The sequence below is a fragment of the Muntiacus reevesi genome, chromosome 1 (genome assembly GCF_963930625.1).
Source record: "Muntiacus reevesi chromosome 1, mMunRee1.1, whole genome shotgun sequence".
Lineage (NCBI taxonomy): Eukaryota > Metazoa > Chordata > Mammalia > Artiodactyla > Cervidae > Muntiacus > Muntiacus reevesi.
In genome coordinates, this window is record NC_089249.1 from 9,130,058 (window position 1) to 9,145,125 (window position 15,068).

The 15,068-nt window shown below is 43.3% G+C and overlaps 1 protein-coding gene across 3 annotated transcripts in view; it reads right to left on the reverse strand.

Annotated features, from left to right (window-relative positions):
- ANKS1B (ankyrin repeat and sterile alpha motif domain containing 1B) overlaps positions 1–15,068 on the reverse strand; it is a 1,071,061-nt gene that overhangs the window by 43,813 nt on the left and 1,012,180 nt on the right. The gene's annotated exons all lie outside the window — the stretch shown is intronic.

Sequence of the window (15,068 nt, forward strand, 5' to 3'; positions counted from 1 at the left end):
GACCCTGTCTCTCCTTTGTTTTTATTGTTTTCTCATTGTTCTGTTTACTGCATTGCACAGTCTTATTATGACTGACATGCACGAGCCTTCTGCTTTGCGCATTCCAGGACCAGCTGTCCTATGTACATTAAGGGAATTGAGGGAAAATATGAGCTTTCTTGATTTCTTCCTTTATATTACCCATTTTCCATTTATAAACTCTGAAATGTGACCAGAATGAAAGAAGGTCCGATAGTTTGAATACAACTTATTGAACTCCGTAATGATAATTACATTTCATCTCTCACTTGAGCCATGGAAAAGGTGTTTCACATTTTCCTGGTTGTTTTGACACACCTTTTTGAGAGCTACTATATCTGCGTCAGAGATAAAGAAAATTGATTACTGAGAGTATTACTATGTAATACTAAGTGTTTCATGCAGTACAGAAAAAAAGCAGTGCCTGTGAAGTGCTTTTTAACTAGTTTTAAAATTACCCACACTCACCACTTTTCTTTTGTTGATTGCCAAAAAGAGATATGGAATGTAAGGTTAGATACTTTTATTTTTTAATACTTTATCCAACCAGCTCTTGGAAACGTACAAGATAAGTTGAAGGCTAGAAGAAATAACATGCAGCATGCTGACTGGAAGGTAAAACAGTGGGCTGAATTCTGTAAAGAGAGAGGCTGTGGCAGGAACAGGAGAGAGGCTGTGGCAGGAACAGGAGAGGGGCTGTGGCAGGAACAGGAGAGAGGCTGTGGCAGGAACAGGAGAGAGGCTGTGGCAGGAACAGGAGAGAGGCTGTGGCAGGAACAGGAGAGAGGCTGTGGCAGGAACAGGAGAGAGGCTGTGGCAGGAACAGGAGAGGGGCTGTGGCAGGAACAGGAGAGAGGCTGTGGCAGGAACAGGAGAGAGGCTGTGGCAGGAACAGGAGAGAGGCTGTGGCAGGAACAGGCAGCACTTTGGTGACTGTGTGTGTGAAGGCGTGGAATGTATGGCCTGAATGTGTGCATACGTGTGAAAAATTCTTTGCAAAGAGTAACAATGAATTCCAACAAATCATCTCTTGCGAATACACTCTTGTGGACAGTTATCTGTGACATGAAATAGTATTAACATACACCTAACATATGGAGAAGGGAATGGCAACCCACTCCAGTATTCTTGCCTGGAGAGTTTCAGGGACAGAGAAGCCTGGTGGACTACCGTCCGTAGGGTTGCACAGAGTCGGACATAACTGAGCAACTAACACACATTCCCCTTAACATAAGGTTAAAAACCAACATGTTATGTAGTATTAAGAAACCCTGTCCCAAAGAAAAAAGAAAAGCCATCTGTTATTCATTCTGCAACTGAGTGGGTATTAAGTGGCCCACAAGCTGGAGAAATGCAGTCGACTTTGGGGGATGTCACAGAGACCTCAGATCGTGTGCAGACTTCGGTCTGCTGAATGTGGCTGCCTAGTGCTATGTTGAGACGGATTCTGAGCTGCGTCTGGGCTCTGCAGTAAGGAGGGTTGGAACAACGTCTGCCATGGACAGGGAGAGACATATCACCATTCCTGGCTTGAGAGCAGCTACAACACAAATGTTGACAGATGTGACAGAGAGGTGAACAGAGAACGTCCAGAGTGCTGGGCAGCAAGAGCCTGACTCTGCAGGAGGGAGTGGGCAAGTCTTCATCCATTCATTCAACCAGCTGCGTCCTGAGCCAGGTGACTGACCTGGCTCTTCAAGGGTGGAGAGGATTCTCCAGGTGGCAGAAGAGGACTAAAGAGGCCGTTTTAGCAGCAGAATCAACATGCACATGCACACATCTGGAAATGAGAAATATAGGTTTGGATAACTGGTGGGAGATTAGGATGGTACAGTAGGTTTGGATGGTTGTAACTTATTCTGCCAACCTAGGATCCACTGGGTGCTTTCAAGTAGGGAGTGACTTGATCAGGTCTGTGTTGCAGAAAGATAGCTACAGTGGGTTGTATGGACTGAAACAGCTAGAAGCTGAATGTGGGGAGGCAGGAAGGTATAAATTCAAACCAGAGTCCTAAGACCCCAAGTTGAGGTAGATGCTCTGGAGAATGGAAGGGGAGCTGCCATTCTGATGAGGAAGAATCAAGAGGGTCTTCTGACTGGTCCACATGGTGAGCGGTAGGATGCTGAGGATGAAGAGGCCATTAGCTGAGATAAGGACCACTAGAGCGGACTGCGCTTTTGCAAGAAACCTTTCTGAATCCGATTATCACTTTGATAATCTGGCAGAGATGTCTGGTAGGAAACTGGAAATAAGAATCAGATCTGGAAATCCAAACACGGAGAGGGGGTGACTGAGGAAATAGGAGCCGACAAAGTGGCTCAGAGTGAACTAGAGGAGGGCTAAGAATCACCCTGCAGGGATGGGTAATACTTAGGAAGTATTAATTGAGTACTTAAGAAATTAAGTATTAATGAAGAAATGGGGAAGAAAGTAGAGTCAATGAAGGAACCTGAAACAAAGTTGGAAGAAGCCTGACAGCAGGATCACGAAGTCAAGAGAAGATTCCTTAGACGGTGGGAGCAGTGCCCGATGTCAAGAGGACTAAAAAGGCCTACAAATCTGTGCCCAGCACAGTGGCAGGCACACATAGGAATGGTTGCTACTTTTACTGGGTTTTCTGGCTGAAAGCCCCAGCTTGGGAAAACAGAAAAGTCTACTGCTGATTTTACCTAAAGGGGCTTCAGGAGAATGGTGTCAGCAGACACAGAAAACCTCAACGGTGCAATGAATCAAGAATCCTTGCTTTCCTGACTGGAGGCCACAATGAGCTTCCAGTGATGCAAGTTACACACAGGCCTAGGAAGGCTGGTGGTAGGGGTGGCTGCATGTTGCGGCCCAAACTGTACTTCTCTTCCCGCTGAGTCAAGACAAGGGGATGATAGATCCGGTCAGGGAGGGGCTGCGGGAGGTCTTTGGGGTAATCACCTCCTTTAAGGCATTGCTATTCTGTACAAGAGATACAGATCCAATCTCTTTCTAGAGGATTTTCTGATGGTGTACTTTACAGAGCTTTAAAGAGGTCTATTCACACAAGATTTTAATGAAAGATGAAAATGCACAGAAAGAAGGTAAATATACTGAGTCTTCACTGGCTAATCAGGGAGCCGAGAAATCCAATAAGCACTTCATTTTATGAAGGCTTTTCAGATATCAAAATGTGAGCTCAGGGTTTCCCTGGTGGCTCAGTGGTAAAGAATATGCCTGCCAATTCAGGAGACACGGGTTCAATCCCTGGTCTGGGTAGATCCCAGCTGCTGTGGAGCAACTAAGCCCGTGGGCCACAATGACCAAGCCTGCGCTCTAGAGCCGGGGAGCGGCAACTGCCGAAGTCCATGTGCCTTGTCGTGCTCTGAAACAAGAGAAGCCACGGCAGGAAGAAGCTCATGCACCACAACCAGAGAAAAGCCCACACAGCAGTGAAGACTCCGCACAGCCAAAAATGAATAAAATTACAAAAAGGAAACGTGAGCCTGGAGCCTCAGCCCGACCCCAGGAAGCCGAAGTCCCTTCCTCCCCAGCTTCTCTTTCAGTGTTGGACCCATTTTCTCCCCCTGTCCAGGGTCGAAGGCATCTAGTCTGGACAATACTGCTCCAATTACAAAGCACTTGTTCTCGGGCAGCTTGGTTTCTATGACCTAGGTGCATGCTGTGCTGCGTTTCTGGATGGTGAATACTCCCACAGGTGTATATTAAAAATTGAAGCCTTCTTTATTTGTATAAATAGACTTCTCTTTATCAGGCCCATTTCCTCAGTAAAATGCTCAGGGCAAACTTCCTTTTGTGGTTCCCTTTTGTTTCCAGTCGCCTTTTTCACGATGCCACACTTCAGGTGGAGTTTCTAAGGCTTCTCAGAGTCTTCAAATCCCCACCAGCTTCAAAGTCGCTCAGTCATGTCTGACTCTGCAACCCCATGAACTGTAGCCCGCCAGGCTCCTCTGTCCATAGGATTTCTAGGCAAGAATACTGGAGTGGGTTGCCAGTCCCTTCCCCAGAGGATCTTCCCAACCCAGGGATCGAACCTGGTCTTACGCATTACAGGTAGATTCTTTACCCTCTGAACCACCAGGGAAACCCGTCAGCTTCACAGGAGAGACTAATTTGTAATGAGGACCTCTGCCTACCTAATCAGCTGTATACTCATGGGTAATGCCCCAAATTAACTTCACCTTTGCAGCATCCTGTTCTCCCACTGAAAGCTGAAAGAATATAGGGATATTTCATTGTATTTTCTTCACAATTTCCCCAATTAAGATTATCATCCTTTTATTATTCCAAGAGAAACAGTATTTAGTTATATACAGATGTTACCTTTCTGAAACCTATAATAAAATGCAAGTACTGAATCAATTCAAAGCCAGTCCTTTCTTTAGCACTTGGGTTTATATTGTTTTTAAGCATCATACAGAACAGGTATCATAATTTCCTATCTGGGGGCAGGCCCCTGAAATATTGTTTGTAATAGAAAAAGTAACTGAACACTCTTACAGCATTTCTTTTTTTTTTTTTAAAGAGGGATTTTTGGAATCTCCAAGGAAAGTAGTAACAACCATCTTTAATTTTTTTCAAACATTTTTCATTTCCTTTTAAAGTACAAATTATGAACTGCTTGGAATATTTGTATCGTCAGAAATTGCCATTGAGCTTTTCTAGCCTAACACCCCCAAAATAGTTTCTTATTTTCTAATGCAGAATCAACAGTATGAGAACATATTTCTTTGCAATTACAGGGGCCCCTGGATCTCAGAGCAGGGCTCCCCAGGTGGCACTAGTGGTAAGGAACCTGCCTACCAATGCAGGAGACATAAGAGACCTGGGTTTGATCCCTGGGGTCGGGAAGAACCCATTCCAGTATTTTTGCCTGAGAATCCCATGGACAGAGGAGCCTGGCAGGCTATAGTCCATGGGGCTGCAAAGAGTTGGACACAACTGAAGTGACTTAGCACACACGGATCTCAAAGTCGGACTTTCATGGGTAAATGAGAGCAAAGAGGTTTAGAGCTGAGACTAGGAGCACTTCAGTTGTGAGCTGCAATGTTACGTTTGGGTCCAGAGTGACATTTACGCTCCTAATAGGAATCAATTGTGCCCCATAGTCAGGATAGAGTGAAGAGTCCACACGGAGGGTATCACTGACCCCTTTTTCTTACAAAACCCGATCATTGCCAGGAGGTGTTTTAAGCACAGACTGGCACAGATTTCTCGATGGTCTACTGCCATCCAACTTAGAGCATATATTAACCTACACACAGCTACGCTGAGAATGCTTTCTAGTGAGACAGCCAGTGCTGAGTCATAACTATTAATTTTGCCATGTAATACTTCCCTTATTCCAACGCTTAATTATTATATTCAGTTTCAGCAAGTAAGTTAAAACAGAATCAAGCTTTTATGTTTGGGAGCCCCAAGTGACTCTCAAACGATTAAAAAACCACACCAAACAAGCAATACTGTGGTGACTTTTGTATGTGGCAAAACCAGCTAAGTTGCAGGGATTGTTAAGAGAGAAAAAGCAGACTGCAAATTAGCCATCTGAAATGAACTCTTACCCTTCGAAGCTCAGTTTCAAGGTCACTTTCTGGGAAAAGCTCAGTTCTAGAGGTGCTTTCTGGTTGGTTTCTGGCCTCCTGGCTGAAGGGGCTGCGTTCCTCCCCTTCCCTGCCCTCGCGGTGGGGGTGGGGCTGCCGGCTTCCCCGTGAGGCCCGCCCCTTTCTGTGAGACCCGCCCCTTTCCATGAGGCCCGCCCCTTTCTGTGAGGCCCGCCCCTTTCTGCGAGGCCCGCCCCTTTCCGTGAGGCCCGCCCCTTTCTGTGAGGCCCGCCCCTTTCCCTGAGACCCGCCCCTTTCTGCGAGGCCCGCCCCTTTCCGCGAGGACGGCCCCCACCTCTCCAGATTTGTCCTACAATGACTAGCACATGGTCTCAGGTGAAACTTATGAAGGTGACTTTTTTTTTTTTAAGGTCAAAATGGCTAAACACCAGCCATTTTACAGGAGTCAATCTAAAAGTTGCTGAAATCTATGGCTGTTAAAGGAATGAGCAAATGAATTAATGTACAGCAATGAGTAGGAAGCCAGTTTTACAGAGAAGAATTGCAGTCTCAGCCTCTCAACACATGGAGAGCTCAGAACACTTTGCAGAGAACCCAGGTGCCCCGAGCCAGGCCTGGAGGCCTCCGAAGAACTTGGGAGGAGAACCACGGATGTGATGAGAGATGCACCGAGACAGATTCCTAAAGAGCAAACGCTCCACAGCCGTGATAGTTCAGCTTCAAGGGGAGGCTTAGGCCTTGGCAACAGGAAACTGGCTCCAACCGCCAGCACCAAGAGAAGGAAAGCCTTTCTGAGAGGGCAGGCCCGAAATAAGGGCATGAATGACCTCACACGGGCTTTTCTGGTCACAAGGACTCTGACCCGAAGGCTGAGCGAACATACAGCCTAAGTAAGGCCACGTGACCGGAACAGACAGTGCAGCAAGCAGCAGCCATTTAAACCAGTCCTCCTGCCCAAGATTCAGCTACTGTGTGTATTGTCGGAGTAGAGAACACAGCACTGATGCCCTCCATCTCTGTTCCTCCAGCCCTGGTTTCCGGGCACCGTGGCACGATGTTCCACCAGGACGGTCTACCAGGAAGGTCTACACGGCAGCCTTACTGGTTGCCCGTGGTTCTCAAACTTGAGAGCATCTGAGTCACATGGAGTGCTTGGTAAACAACAGACTGATAGATGCCACCCCTAGAGTTTCTGATTCAGAAAGTGCTGTAGGCCAAGGGTTTGCACTCTCTACCCCCAAATTTATTCACTGAATCCTAATGCCCAACTGATGGTATTAGGAGGTGCGGCCATTACAGGATTGCAAGCTCATGTTTGTGGAGCCCTGTGGGTGTGTGTGCTCAGCTGTGGCCAACTCTTTGTGACTGCAGCCCGCCAGGCTCCTCTGTCCATGGGATTCTCCAGGCAAGAACGGAGTGGGTTGCCATGCCTACTTCCAGGAGATCTTCCCGACCCAGGAATTGAACATGTGTCTCTTGCATCTCCTGCCTTGGCAGGCAGATTCTTTACCATTGAGCCACCTGGGAAGCCCCCAGGAATGGGGAATCATTGTGTTTATAAAAGAGGCCTGAGAGTTCCCTTGCCCCTCCTGTCAAGAGGGCAGGGTGAAAAGCTGACCGTCTATGAACCAGGAAAAGTTCCTTTGTCAGACACCAAACCTGCCAGGGCCTTGATCTTGGACTTCCCAGCTTCCAGAACTATGAGAAATAAATTTCTCCCAGTTTTTGTTATAGTGGTTCTAACAGATGAGACAGTAAGTCAGTGGTAGCCTAAGAGTCTGCATTTCTAACAAGTTTCCAGATGCTGCAGATGCTGCCAGTTTGGGGACCACACTGAGAATTTCTGCTCTAAAAATGCAGTTGATCAATTTGATTGAAAGTCACTGTCAGAACTGTTCTCTGCTGCCATGCATACAAAGTTGTGCTGCAACTTACATTAATTCAGAGAGATGTTAATTTATCAAAACACGCTATTTCCACTTGACAAGTGATTTCCAAAAATCCTTAGTTAGCACTTAGCTGCAGATCTTGGTCTTCAGAACAATTAACAAGTATTACTTAATTTGGCCATGGTTCCTCAGGGACTGTGAAAGTATAACAATACATTGTGCACATAAAATAACGGGTTCAGGTCCTAAAAACAGATTCCAGAGTTACATCTAGAATAGATGATGACCAGATAGACCTGATAAGCCCAGGGGTCATGGTGGAGATGTGTTTTCTCATAGAAGTTCCCCATGTGTGTGTGTGCTAAGTTGCTTTAGTAGTGTCTCTTTGAGACCCCATGGACTGTAGCCCACCAGGCTCCTCAATCCATGGGATTCTCCAGGCAAGAATACTGGAGTGGGTTGCCACGCCCTCCTCCAAGAGATCTTCCTCATCCAGGGATTGAACCCGTATCTCTTAAGTCTCCTGCATCGGCAGGCAGGTTCCTTACCACTAGTGCCACAAATGCACCCTCAACTGGGAACACATCCAACACATCCTGAGAGATGTGACAAGCAAACATCGATACATATTTGTAGACTGCTTCTCGGAGTATAAATTGGAACAATTTTTTTGTAAGGCAGTTTGGCAATACTTATTGAGAGTTTCAAAATGGGTATACTCTTTGACCTACTCATTCTACATTTAGTGGCTTACTCTAAACACATAATCAGACCCATTGCAAAAGACTTAGGTTCAGGGATGTTTTCCATAGTATTGGTTGTAACTGGAAAAAAAATGGAAATAAACTAATGATCAACCAGGGGAAATGGTTAAATAAGTTTAGTTCAGTTATGGATTGGAGTATTTTTCAACTAGCACAAATAATATTGGGGATGAATAGTTATTGGAATAAAAATGTTTCAAAATATGTTTAAAAACAGATTAAAACAGTAGGCTCAGAATATTTCCATTTTTTTGTAGAAAAGTGATGCTTATGAATGTATAATCAGTCTGGAGGATTACATACAAGTAAGGTGTTAACCACTGTGGGAAGATAAAACTACAGTTTTGGTTTTTTTTTTCAAACTACAGTTGTTTTTATTTCTTTTTTCTGTACCTCCATTTGAAAGTTGACTAATAATGAATGTATATTGCTTTCGTAAGAAGCAAATGTAAGTTTAAAAAATTTAAGATTTTTAAGTGAGAAAAGCCAATTGTAAACATGTGCAAAAACACAGGGACTTTTTCAACCTATCACTTTTAAGTACAGCTTCAGAGTGAGTGTGTGTGTGTTGGTGGGGGCGTTATCTTGAATTTACGAAGGAACCCAGTGATGAGCTCCTTCTCCCAGGGCCTCCCCTTCTCACCACAGTAAGAACACCGGCAGGTATGTCTGGAGTCCTGTCTTCCCTCCACCCCTTTCAAACTATGTGGCTAGGTTTTAACCTCTCTGTCTCAGTTACTTCACTTGTAAAATGGGGATGTTAATATAGCGTCTACTTTATGGAGCTACTGTGAGATGACACATGCCTAGCATCAATAGATTTGGGCTGTCACTGTTACTCTGAGGATGGCGAGTTTTCTAGAGCACAGCATCCCACTAGCAAAGGAGGGCAGAAGTAAAATCGGAATCCGTGAGCATAACTGAATCATCTCTGGGCCGACATGCTAGGGCGGCAGTGAAATGGCTGCAACAATGAAAATTCAGCAGAGCAACATGTCTGGATCAAAGACAACTGACTCACCATGTTTAAAAAGAGCTTCAGATAAGTGGAAATTAAAGACAGAAGAGGTGCACAAAATCTTCCAGCGATGTGGAGCAATGAGGGTGTTACATGGGAGAAAATTAGTAACAAGAGTAATAAAAACAAAAATGAAAAATAAAGAGATCTGGGGCATGAAGCTGATCTGGGGTAAGGCGGTTGGGTGGTTTAGTGTTCCACTGGGGTAGACCCCTAAGAAAGAACAAGACTCACAAAGCAAGAGGTCCCCAGGAAAGCTTGGCAACGGGGTTAGAAGTGCGACTGTTTTTGTGTGTGTGTTGCTATTTTAATATACACACACCGACAACACACACCACATACCTGCCTTGTGCAGGACTTCTGAGACAGAAAAAGATAAAATTTGACTCTCCTCTGAAACTTGGGCAACAGAAACTTTTTAAACAGCAGTTGTTTATAGTTTTTTTTCCCCCAGCCTGTTTTCTGAGGTGTAGTCCCTGAAGGTATTTCTGGAAATAATTCCTCACAGAAGGGGTTTTTATGAGGGCAGAAGGACTAAACATGACTTCTGGGACTTCCCTGGTGGCTCACTGGTAAAGAAGCCCCCTGCCAAAGCAGGGGACATGGGTCCGACCCCTGTTTCCAGGAAGATCCCACATGCCACGGAGCAACGAAGACTCTGTTCACGGCTGCTGAGCCTGTGCTCTGGGGCCCGGGAGCCACAGCTTCTGAAGACCGAGGGCCCCAAACAAGGCCCACAGCAAGAGAAGCCGCCAGAATGAGGGGCTCTCACACCACAGCTAGAGAAAGCCCTGTAGCAATGAAGACCCAGCACAGACAAATAAATAAAATTATATATATATATATATAAACATGACTTATATGTTTGTCTCCTAAGGAAAGAGGACTCTTAATTTAACATTTCCATCTGATTCTAAAATCTACCTTTCTTCAAGCTTTCCAACCCATTCTCTGCCATTCATTTCTTTCCTTGCAGGCATAGGAAAAAAGATGGTCTTCACACTTCAACCAAGGCACAGACAATTATTTGGGAATCTATATATTTGAAAATTCAACTTTAGAATTGCTTCCAGATTGAAAGTTTAGAAATCATATAAAATAAAGGGTACAGACTCAACAAGAAGCCTGAATGGATTGTGAAACTAAGCCCTTTGGGAAACAGAGGTTCCAAAATCTAAACACACTGGAAGATTTGCTTATTCCTGACTTAAACATAATTAAAAAATATTTTCATTCCTACATCAGAAAGGCTGGTTTCTACCTTATTGTAGTTGAGAACAGATATTTCCTTTTCTTTTTTTTTAAGGGAGATTTCCTTGAACACATACACCGATGAACAATTCTAACCCTCAAATATGGGAGTAGAGACAGTCAGATTTCAGAGTACTAAATTGAATATAATGGCCTACCTCTTACAGGAGCAGATGTGTTCCTAGTGGCATATTTAATTAGGGAAGTGAGAGTGTTGTATATTACTGATACAAATACTCTGGGACAAAATTCTGGGTTGGGGGTGCGGTATGAGTAAGTCTAGGGAGGAAAATGGAATAGCAGAACCTCATGTGGCCAGAACAAATCCCTCATTTCACCAAACTCTGTACTTAGAATCTTTGAAGTGGCAGCTACTCATAGCAAAGAGAATTGAAAGGCCAAAACAATCTACTGCTTTATAAATTTCAGTCTGTGGACACATCATTTAAAAGAGGCAACTTCTAATCAGTTCAGAAACAAATTACTTCTCCTAAGTATAAAATGAAAATTACACATAGCATCCACAGTGCCCTTTTGTTTTTTTCTCCCCTTGGCAATGACCTTTAAAAATTGGATGGAAAGAATTTCCCTGGTGGTCCAGTGGCTAAGACTCCATGCTCCCAGTGCAGGGGGCCTGCATTCAATCCCTGGTCAGGGAACTAGTTCCCCTACATCAAAACTAAGGCCCAGTGCATCCAGATAATAAAATAAATATATTAAAAAAAAACTGGACACAAGAGTGCAGGGTTCCTAGGGTTTGAATACTCTCTTTTATACTGTGTATAAATACACAGAAAACTGGGGCAAATGCTGGGGCACTGCCATCAGAGGTGGGGGAAAACAAATGAAATACTCCAGAGCAAATCTAGCCATCAATTTACTTATTTCTCAGACATTTGGAGGACCAGGTCTACGTGTTTTAAGATTTTACTGAACTAGGCCCTTCACAGGCATCCTTTTATGGAATCATCACGACCATCTCCTAAGGCAGCTATCACACAGCAGGCCTTGGAGATGCAGTACATGGGGTTCCTGCCCTTTGCGGGGCATGGGGCAGGGCTAGCCAGATGTTACGTAGTGTGATGTGAGGTGTGACAGAGGGAAGGTTCCCTGCTGTCTGTGTGACATGTCAGGGGAGCACATATTCCGGACCACAGAGCCAGGATTCCTCTCAGGGGTCCTTTCAGAATGAAGACTCTGTCTCTGAGCACACATTTAACTGGAAGACCCAACCAGGAACAGAAAGGCAGCATCAAACGAATGTGTTCAGATTAGACAGAGATCTGTTACAGCTTCTCACAGATTACTAAGATAGGTCTTAAAATTTTCAGTTTAAATAGATATGTCTGTAAAGCTGTCATGGGAAAGGAAATAAGCAGCCAAGCTGTACCATTGAAGTGCAAAATAACTCATAGAAATCATTCTTCCTAAAAGTGTACCTCAATATCAAGGCATGGATAGTTTTGCAGGCTTTTATTTTTCTAAAAGGCAATTTTACTTTAAAAATGATCAGGGTTTCCTGCAAGTTTCTACTGAGTCTTTCCCAATAAACACAATTTAAAAGGTAATTTTGAGATGGGCATTATTTAGGGTTTAGATCTGGGGCCGGGGCTGTGGGAAACCTGATTAATGTGTGTGTGTGTGTGTGTGTGTGTGTGTGTGTTGAGTTGTTTCAGTTGTGTCTGACTCTATGAGCTGTCGGGCTCCTCTGTCTATGGGATTCTCCAGATTAAGAATACTGGAGTGAGTTGCCGAGCTCTCTTCCTGGGAATCTTCCCAACCCAAGGATTGAACCTGTGTCTCTTCTGTCTCGTGTCTCTTCTGTCTCCTGCACTGGCAGGCGGGTTCTTTACCACCACCAGTTAATTATGATATATTTTTAATTGAAATAATAGGTGTGTAACAGAACACTAGGAGAGCAATGTAGTATTATCTTTATTTCAGGACTGAGGGGATCTTAGAGATGAATAAACAAGCTTAGATAAACTTAGAAATTAACCAGTTGTGACAAACACTCCAAGTGCTTCTGAGAAGGGAAAACTGTGCTTGGTCTCTGCTGGGGCAAAGTGAATGTGTTGAAGTAAGTGTTGTGGAAAAAAATTTTACAGTTGATAAGTATGCAATTTAAAAAAATCTCCTAAAATTTTTATTTATGTTAGCACACTGGAATGTACCCTAAATTACTACATATGTCTGTACCTAAATGGTTTAATTTAGTTGGTACTAATCTTATAGACTCTTTAAGGGTTCTTCAAACTACCCTGAAACTACTTCTTTATCAACATAAATGAGCCACCTTTTCAGATATTTTAAAACTCAGGGCAATAAATGTTTAATTGGCACATGTGAGAGGTAGTGTGTGTGTGCGTGGTCAGTAGCTCAGTCCTGTCCGACTCTTTGTGACCCCGTCCATATGGACTCAGCCCATAGGATTCTTCAGGCAAGAATACTGGAGTGGGTGGCCATGCCCTCCTCTAGGGGATCTTCCCAACCCAGGAATTGAATCCATGTTTCTTATGTCTCCTGCCTTGACAGGCAGATTCTTTATCACCAGGGCCACCTGGGAAGCCCAAGGCACTTTATTTCTATTATTACTACATCAGCTCCACCTCAGATCACCAGGCATTAGATGCCAGAGGTTGAGGACCCTTGCCCCGAAGTACTTCCCCTAGGGAGATCTGATTCTACTGGGACTTTTGGCTGAAATGTCACCATATTGAAAACAGGGAGAACAGTCACTGGAGGTTCAAACTGAACATTAACTGCAAACTGAGATCCGCAGCATTTCAGTCAGCGAGAACTCTAGCTCACAATTCAATAGTCCCAGACGCAGATCAAATGTGCACTTCTGGGTTTTAAAGGCTCTGATGAACCCAGCGAGTGCAGCTTTAGCTACTCTGTCAAAGACTGGTATTTATTTAATCAAGATGGGAAATAAGGGTTTGTGATATCCCAAGTAGCAATAAAGTTCTTATTTTCATGTAAACTACTCAAAATAAACACCAAGGGCAGAAAACTGGAAAAACACCCTAAAGAACAGAAGAATGGCTTCTAAAGAGATGGTTTTTTCATTTTAAGCAACAGACAAGTATTTAACTAAATTATTCTCCACTGAGACTATTGAAATGGTTTTGCTATTGCTGTCCAAATGGAATTTCAGATCCACTTAATTTCAAGAAATTGACTGAAATTCAAACCACAGATCTGGTGTATTTTAGACGGTACTATGTGCTCTATGTGCCATTTATGCTCATTACTGCACTGAAATAGCTGGATTCAGATAACTGAGTTAATAGTATTAAATCAGAGATGGCAAATTAATTTCCTTGATATGTTCATGAATGGCTCTAAAATTATTGAGGCTTGATGATTGAAAACCTTTCCCATTTTCTTATTTTTCTTTGACAGAAAATTAGAATACAAGTTTTCCAGAATTATAAAACCAGGAAGAACCCTAATGGGATCTAGTCCAATGTTCTTATTTTCTAAGAAAATGAAGCTCAGGAAAAGCAGAGGAATGTCATAGTTAAAAGCTTGGGCTCTGGAGTCAGACACACCCAGTCCCAGATTGGCAAGTTATTCACTGTCTGACCTTGGGAAAGTTATTTAATCAGTTTCTTCATCTACAAAATGGGGATAACAACAGTATTAATCTCATAGCTTTGTGGTAAAGATTAGTTGAGCAAACACTTAAGGTATTCATTATTAGCACGTCATAGATTAGCACGTCGTAACCACTCAGTAAATTCACCAGTTATTATTATGACTAAAAGGTGACTCCTAAGGCCAGTAAGCAGCATCAGAACTAGAACTTGGAGCTCCTGCACATATCAGGGATTTTTTTTTTTTTAATCTAAACACAGTACCTGGAATAAAGATACCTTGGTCCTGACAATTTAAGTATACTATACCTACATCAAATAGGAGGACAACCGTTTCAGTCTTTCTGCTACTGAATTCATCAAAACATCAAACAGCCGTTATATACAGAGGCCTCAATGTCATGAAGATTCATACATGTTTAGTGTTCCATGAGCAATGACTGTTAGAGTTCATGCTTTTAAGTATTTCCCACCAAAGTTGCTTGTATAAAATAAATGATAAACAGAAGTTAGTGTTTCACTTGCTAATGATCTCAAATTTGACTGGTTAGTTGCTCTGTGGACCAAGTCCGATATTTTTACTTTGTATCATCAGTCAGATGTCACCATGGCTTCTACACATCTGCTATGGAGGAAGAATGAGGGACACATAAAAGAAAAAGCTCCTGGATCTGCAGTCTCTCAGTGAGAATCGGTTTGACTAATACAGGGTCCTTGGAACCCAGCAGCCACCAATCACAGACATTTGGAATTGCCATTTCTGTCAAGACTGTGTCCTTACATGATTCAATTTGGAGTTGTATGGTTTTCTTACATTAAAAAAATGAATAATTAAGAAGCTTCTAAGGCATATTAGCTTTATATAATATGCTCTCAATATTCCTGCATTTGTTAATTTTTAGTTAGTTGGCAGTCTTTTCAGTAAGTATTCTCAGACTGCCAAGTGGGTGCTTAAAATACTTTTTTTTGTAGTAAACTAA